The sequence below is a fragment of the Arachis hypogaea genome, chromosome 15 (genome assembly GCF_003086295.3).
Source record: "Arachis hypogaea cultivar Tifrunner chromosome 15, arahy.Tifrunner.gnm2.J5K5, whole genome shotgun sequence".
Taxonomy (NCBI): Eukaryota; Viridiplantae; Streptophyta; class Magnoliopsida; order Fabales; family Fabaceae; genus Arachis; species Arachis hypogaea.
In genome coordinates, this window is record NC_092050.1 from 35,103,666 (window position 1) to 35,111,538 (window position 7,873).

The 7,873-nt window shown below is 37.8% G+C and overlaps 1 non-coding gene across 1 annotated transcript; it reads right to left on the minus strand.

The window, feature by feature from the left end:
- Nucleotides 1-6,273: 6,273 nt before the first annotated feature.
- Nucleotides 6,274-6,382, minus strand: LOC112753464 (small nucleolar RNA R71). Its single transcript, XR_003177851.1, has one exon. It is a non-coding gene; the product is annotated as a small nucleolar RNA R71 (small nucleolar RNA).
- Nucleotides 6,383-7,873: the final 1,491 nt, after the last annotated feature.

Genomic DNA, 7,873 nt, shown 5'->3' on the forward strand with positions numbered 1-7,873 from the left:
AGCCTTTTCTCATTTTCTCCATGTTTAAAGTTTTTTCCCACCAAGTGTTTGACAAAATGTCAAACATGGTTTTAGGCTAAATTTTTTGTTCTTGGCTTAGGTAAAGTGAGCAATTGGGTTTCTAGAGTTGGAATGTCCAACATTTAGTTTCAATTCTTGGATTTTTTAGGATTTGTGGGTTGGGAACACTTATGCTCATTTAACTTACTTTCCGATGTGAGGGTTGATCAAGTGAGATTAATCCATCATAATTGTCATAGTTGTGGTTCCAACAAGGAAAGTGTTCCGGGGGTTACCTGAAACTGTAGGTTGATCTCGGTCGAGATCTTCGATGGTGGCCGGAGCTGACGTGTCCGACTAGTTGGGCTTGGTGGTGCTATTGATCCTTCGTCACCGGAGGGTGGTGGTACTGCAAGAGACTCCGATGCTTAAGTTAGCATGGGCTTTAAGCAGGTTTTTAGTAGAATCAGAGTATGAGTTATACCTGGGTGCTCCAGTGTATTTATAGTAGTATAGGTTGACCTTTCTAGATAAGATAAGTTAGTTATCTTATCTTTATCTTTTAAGTGAGGTCATCTTATCTCTTAAGGGAACCGCCCTTATCTTTCTAGGCTTTAAATGCCTTTAGATTGAGTTGTATCCCTTCATTTGGGCCTGTTTGGGCCTCTCATGTCGATTGGGCCGAACTATTTTTAAAGAAGAGGTCGGGGGTCCTAACCTAAAGAGGTCGGTCGCTTTGTCTTCAGTCAGTCCGGGTCAGACAGCTCGACCCAGGTATGAACAGTGCCCCTGCTTGAGCTTGATTTTATCTCTAAGGTCGCGTCTTCAGACTTCGATCTTTTGGAGAAGTCGAGCTCGAGCATTTTAGCCTTTTTGTCGATCTTCGTATAACTTCTGCTGGTCTCCTTTGAATGCGGAGCGTTTTTTTTCTTTTTCGTTGTTTAATTACTGCGCGCGTTGTGCTTCCTTGGGAACGTGCGAGGTTTTAAATGCTCATTAACTCCCCTTTTGCCGTTTCCCTTCCTTCCCTCTTTTCCTTTCACTTTGAATTTTGAAGTCTCATCTTTCAGTTTCTTTCTTCCTTTCTTTTCGCTCTTGCTTTGCTGCCTCACTTTGTTTTTCTTTGACTCTTTGTGCTCCGTCGTTTCACTTTGGAGTGCTTCATCCCCTCTGTCTGCTTCGACTTAAGGGTATTTGATCGTTGCCCCCTTTGTTCCTTGGTTTCATTTCTCCTTACAGGTTGGTATCTCTTCCTCCATTCTTTTATTTTGATAGTTTGTTTTGGTACTGCATGCCTCTGATTTATTTGCTTGCTGTAGCATATTGTCTTTGCACTTTCGTACCTTTGAGCCTTTAATTTTCTTTGCCTCGAAGCAGTCGTTTGGTGTGGACTGCGCTGTTCTTCTCTTTGAGCCATCATTATCTTCTCCTCTGCAGTTTAGTGTTTTTTCTCTTTTTTTTCTTTTTTGACGGCTTATGCATGCTTTTGTGAGGTTTTGACCTTGACTTTGAAAAACTTTGATTCCTCTTATGAAAAGGTTGCGTATTTTTGTATCTTGATCCACTATTTTATGATTTTCCTTGTCGCTTGTCTTTTGGGAGGAATGTGTGTCTTCTGATGTTTTTGCTTTCCTAGGATTATATTAGAGCCATTCCTGCATTTCTGCGTGTCTTCGTTTCTGGGTTTACTACTTTATTTGAATCATTTTGGTGAAGAGAAGTTGTAGTCTTGATGGTCCTTGGTGAAAATTTCTCACTGCTTTGTGATGTTACTAGAAGAGGATTGTTTGTGAGATGGTTAGGGCATAAATCGTTGGTTTCCTTCTTTTCTGTTTCCTGCCTTTGCCTCCAAAGGGTGCCCCTGGGTTTTAGTGTGAATCCTGGGATTTTCCTTTTACTGCCGTATATGACTCTTGATGCTCATATGTTATTGCCCGAGTTACTTCCTTATTTGCCCGAGTTGTTTGGTAGTAACCCATTTTTCCTTTTTCTCACTGTAGGAATAGTTGTCCTATGTCTTCTCGCAAAAATATTGTCGAGATGTCTACCAAGGTCCCAGAGGGCATGTCTGATTGACTAGATTCTATTGTCTTGATATGTGTTACGGTGGCTGACCCTGAGTACTACGTGCGGCTTAGAAGGCACCTGATGAGCGGATAATTTATACGCTTTTTGGCATTGTTTTTAGTATGTTTTTAGTAGGATCTAGTTACTTTTAGGGATGTTTTCATTATCTTTTATGTTAAATTCACATTTCTGGACTTTACTATGAGTTTGTGTGTTTTTCTGTGATTTCAGGTATTTTCTGGCTGAAATTGAGGGACTTGAGCAAAAATCAGATTCAGAGGTTGAAGAAGGACTGCTGATGCTGTTGGATTCTGACCTCCCTGCACTCAAAGTGGATTTTCTGGAGCTAGAGAACTCAAAATGGCGCGCTTCTAATTGCGTTGGAAAGTAGACATCCAGGGCTTTCCAGCAATGTATAATAGTTTATACTTTGGCCGAGTTTAGACGACGTAAAAGGGCGTTGAACACCAGTTCTACGCTGCTGTCTGGAGTTAAACGCCAGAAACAAGTCACAAACCAGAGTTGAACGCCAGAAATACGTTACAACCTGGCGTTCAACTCCAGAAAGAGCCTCTGCACGTGTAACATTCAAGCTCAGCCCAAGCACACACCAAGTGGGCCCCGGAAGTGGATTTATACATCAATTACTTACTTCTGTAAACCCTAGTAACTAGTTTAGTGTAAATAGAACTTTTCACTATTGTATTAGAGATCCTGAGTTTTATCTTTGGAATCATCTTTGGACGCCTGGTTCTTAGATCATGGGGGCTGGCCGCACAGCCATGCCTAGACCTTTCACTTATGTATTTTTAACGGTAGAGTTTCTACACTCCATAGATTAAGGTGTGGAGCTCTGCTGTTCGTCAAAGATTAATGCAAAGTACTACTGTTTTTCTATTCAACTCAACTTATTCCGCTTCTAAGATATTCATTCGCACTTCAACCTGAATGTGATGAACGTGACAATCATCATCATTCCTTATGAACGCGTGCCTGACAACCACTTCCGTTCTACCTTAGATTGAATGAGTATCTCTTAGATCTCTTAATCAGAATCTTCGTGGTGTAAGCTAGAATGATGGCGGCATTCAAGAGAATCTGGAAAGTCTAAACCTTGTCTGTGGTATTCCGAGTAGGATTCAATGATTGAATGACTGTGACGAGCTTCAAACTCGCGAGTGCTGGTCGTAGTGACAGACGCAAAAAGGAGGGTGAATCCTATTCCAGCATGATCGGGAATCTCAGATGATTAGCCGTGCCGTGACAGGGCATCTTGGACCATTTTCACAAGAGGAGGGGATGTAGCCACTGACAACGGTGATGCCCTTGCATAAAACCAGCCATGGAAAGGAGTAAGACTGATTGGATGAAGGCAGCAGGAAAGCAGAGGTTCAGAGGAACGAAAGCATCTCTATACACTTATCTGAAATTCTCACCAATGAATTACATAAGTGTTTCTATCCCTATTCTATGTTTACTTATTAATTAATTTCGAAAACTACATAACTATTTTATATCCGCCTGACTGAGATTTACAAGGTGACCATAGCTTGCTTCATACCAACAATCTCCGTGGGATTCAACCCTTACTCACGTAAGGTATTACTTGGACGACCCAGTGCACTTGCTGGTTAGTTATGCGAAGTTGTGAAGATATGTTTAGACCATGGTTCTGTGCATCCGTTTTTGGTGCCATCACCAGGGAATCAATTTCGAACAATAATTCAAAACCTGAGTAACAATTTCGCATACCAAGTTTTTGGCGTCGTTGCCGGGGATTGTTCGAGTTTGGACAATTGACGGTTCATCTTGTTGCTCAGATTGGGTAACTTTCTTTTCGTTTTCTTTTCAAAAAGTTTTCAAAAATTTTTCAAAAAAAATCTTTCAAAAATTTCTCCTTTGTTTTCGAAAAAATTTTAAAATAAAATAGTTTTCAAAAATATATTTTTCTTCAGAATTTTTAAGAATGAATTCTAGTGTTTCATGAGCATATGAAGCCTGACTGGCTGTAAAGCCATGTCTAAATTCTTTTGGACTGAGGCTTCCAAACCATCAGCATAGAAGCAAGTTACCTTGATAAGTAATGAGCAGTATATTCTCTGATGTTACATGCTAAAGCTTGGCTGGCTATTAAGCCATGCCTGACCCTTTGATTGGAGCTTTAGACTAAAGAGCATAAGATTCCTGGAATTCATATTAAAAATTTTGGAATCCTTATTTTTCTTTTTTTCAAAATGATTTTCGAAAAAATTAAAAGAAAAAAATACAAAAAAAATTAGAAAATCATAAAAATCAAAAATATTTTTTGTGTTTCTTGTTTGAGTCTTGAGTCATGTTATAAGTTTGGTGTCAATTGCATGTTCATCTTGCATTTTTCGAAAAAAATTCATGCATTCATAGTGTTCTTCATGATCTTCAAGTTGTTCTTGGTAAGTCTTCTTGTTTGATCTTTGCATTTGCATGTTTTTTGTCTCTTCTTGTTTTTCATATGCATTCCTGAATTCCTTATGTCTAAGCATTAAAGAATTCTAAGTTTTGTGTCTTGCATGTCTTCTTTGCATTAAAAATTTTTCAAAAATGTGTTCTTGATGTTCATCATGATCTTCATAGTGTTCTTGGTGTTCATCTTGACATTCATAGCATTCTTACATGCGTTCATTGTTTTGATCCATAACTTTCATGCATTGCATCATTTTTCTTGTTTTTCTATCTCATCATAAAAATTCAAAAATAAAAAAAAAATATCTTTCCCTTTTTCTCTCTTAAAATTTCGAAAATTACATTTGACTTTTTCAAAAACTTTTAAAATCTAGTTGTTTTTATGAGTCAAATCAAATTTTCAATTTAAAAAAATCTTATCTTTTTCAAAATCTTTTTCAAAAATCAAATCTTTTTTCAATTTTTTTAGTTATTTTCGAAAATTTCAAAAATATTTTTCAAAAATCTTTTTCTTAATTTTACATCATATTTTCGAAAATAACATCATCAAATAATGTTTTGATTCAAAAATTTCAAGTTTGTTACTTACTTGTTAAGAAAGATTCAAACTTTAAGTTCTAGAATCATATCTTGTGATTTCTTGTGAATCAAGTCATTAATTGAGATTTTAAAAATCAAATCTTTTTCAGAAACTAATTTCTATCATATCTTTTCAAAAATATCTTCTTATCTTACCTTTTTCAAAAAAAAAAGTGATTGCAAAATATCTTTTCTAACTTCCTAACTTCTTATCTTTTCAAAATTTGTTTCAACTAACTAACTAACTTTTTGTTTGTTTCTTACCTTTTTCAAAACTACCTAACTAACTCTCTCTCTCTAATTTTCGAAAAAATCTTCCCTCTTTTTCAAAATTTCTTTTTAATTAGACTACTTATTTTATTTTTTATTTGAATTTTTGAAAAACTACTAACCTTTTTCAAAAACTATTTTCGAAAATCACTAACCCTTTTTCAAAACAATTTTCGAAAATTCTTCTCTCTCATCTCCTTCTAATTATTTATTCATCTACTAACACTTCTCTTCATCTCATATCACTGCTCCTATCCTTACCCTTATGTTTGGATTCTTCATTCTACTTCACCCCTATTCCTTTTCTTATTCTACTAATAAGGAACCTCTTTACTGTGACATAGAGGATTCCTCTTCCTTTCTTTTTCTCTTCTCTTTCTTATGAGCAGGGACAAAGAAAAAGGCATTCTTGTTGAAGCTGATCCAGAACCTGAAAGGACTCTGAAGAGAAAACTAAGAGAAGCTAAATTACAACAATCCAGAGACAACCTTATTGAAAATTTTGAACAAGTAAAGGAGATGGCAGCCGAACCCAACAACAACAATGCAAGGAGAATGCTTGGTGACTTTACTACACCTAATTCCAATTTACATGGAAGAAGCATCTCCATTCCTACCATTGGAGCAAATAATTTTGAGCTGAAACCTCAGCTAGTTTCTCTGATGCAGCAGAACTGCAAGTTTCATAGACTTTCATCTGAAGATCCTTTTCAGTTCTTAACTGAATTCTTGCAGATCTGTGATACTGTTAAGACTAATGGAGTAGATCCTGAAGTCTACAGGCTCATGCTTTTCCCATTTGCTGTAAGAGACAGAGCTAGAATATGGTTAGACTCTCAACCTAAAGATAGCCTGAACTCTTGGGATAAGCTGGTCACGGCTTTCTTAGCCAAGTTCTTTCCTCCTCAAAAGCTGAGCAAGCTTAGAGTGGATGTTCAAACCTTCAAACAAAAAGATGGTGAATCCCTCTATGAAGCTTGGGAAAGATACAAACAGTTAACCAAAAAAGTGTCCTTCTGACATGCTTTCAGAATGGACCATCCTGGATATATTCTATGATGGTTTATCTGAGCTATCAAAGATGTCATTGGACACTTCTGCAGGTGGATCCATTCATCTAAAGAAAATGCCTGCAGAAGCTCAAGTACTCATTGATATGGTTGCTAATAACCAGTTCATGTACACTTCTGAGAGGAATCTTGTGAGTAATGGGACGCCTATGAAGAAGGGAGTTCTTGAAATTGATACTCTGAATGCCATATTGGCTCAGAACAAAATATTGACTCAGCAAGTCAATATGATTTCCCAGATTCTGAATGGAATGCAAGCTGCATCCAACAGTACTCAAGAGGCATCTTCTGAAGAAGAAGCTTATGATCCTGAGAACCCTGCAATAGCAGAGGTAAATTACTTAGGTGAACCTTATAGAAACACCTATAATCCATCATGGAGAAATCATCCAAATCTCTCATGGAAGGATCAAAGGCCTCAACAAGGCTTTAATAATGGTGGAAGAAACAGGTTTAGCAATAGCAATCCTTTTCCATCATCCACTCAGCAACAGACAGAGAACTCTGAACAAAGTACCTCTAATTTAGCAAACTTAGTCTCTGATCTATCCAAGGCCACTATAAGTTTCATGAATGAAACAAGGTCTTCCATTAGAAATTTGGAAGCACAAGTGGGCCAGCTGAGTAAAAGGATCACTGAAATCCCTCCTAGTACTCTCCCAAGCAATACAGAAGAAAATTCAAAGAGAGAGTGCAAAGCCATTGATATTACCAAAATGGCCGAACCCAAAGAGGGAGAGGAGGACGTGAATCCCAGTGAGGAAGACCTCCTGGGACGTCCAGTGATCAATAAGGAGTTTCCCTCTGAGGAACCAAAGGAATCTGAGGCTCATCTAGAGACCATAGAGATTTCATTGAACCTCCTTATGCCCTTCATGAGCTCTGATGAGTATTCCTCTTCTGAAGAGAATGAGGATGTTACTGAAGAGCAAGCTGCCAAGTTCCTTGGTGCAATCATGAAGCTAAATGCTAAATTATTTGGCATTGATACTTGGGAAGATGAACCTCCCTTATTCACCAATGAACTAAGTGATCTAGATCAACTGACATTGCCTCAGAAGAGACAAGATCCTGGAAAGTTCATAATACCTTGTACTATAGGCACCATGATCTTTAAGGCTCTGTGTGACCTTGGTTCAGGGATAAACCTCATGCCCCTCTCTGTAATAGAGAAACTGGGAATCTATGGGGTACAAGCTGCTAAAATCTCATTAGAGATGGCAGACAATTCAAGAAAATAGGCTTATGGACAAGTAGAGGACGTGTTAGTAAAGGTTGAAGGCCTTTACATCCCTGCTGATTTCATAGTCCTAGACACTGGAAAGGAAGAGGATGAATCCATCATCCTAGGAAGACCTTTCCTAGCCACAGCAAGAACTGTGATTGATGTGGACAGAAGAGAATTGATCCTTCAGATAAATTAGGACAACCTTGTGTTTACAACTCAA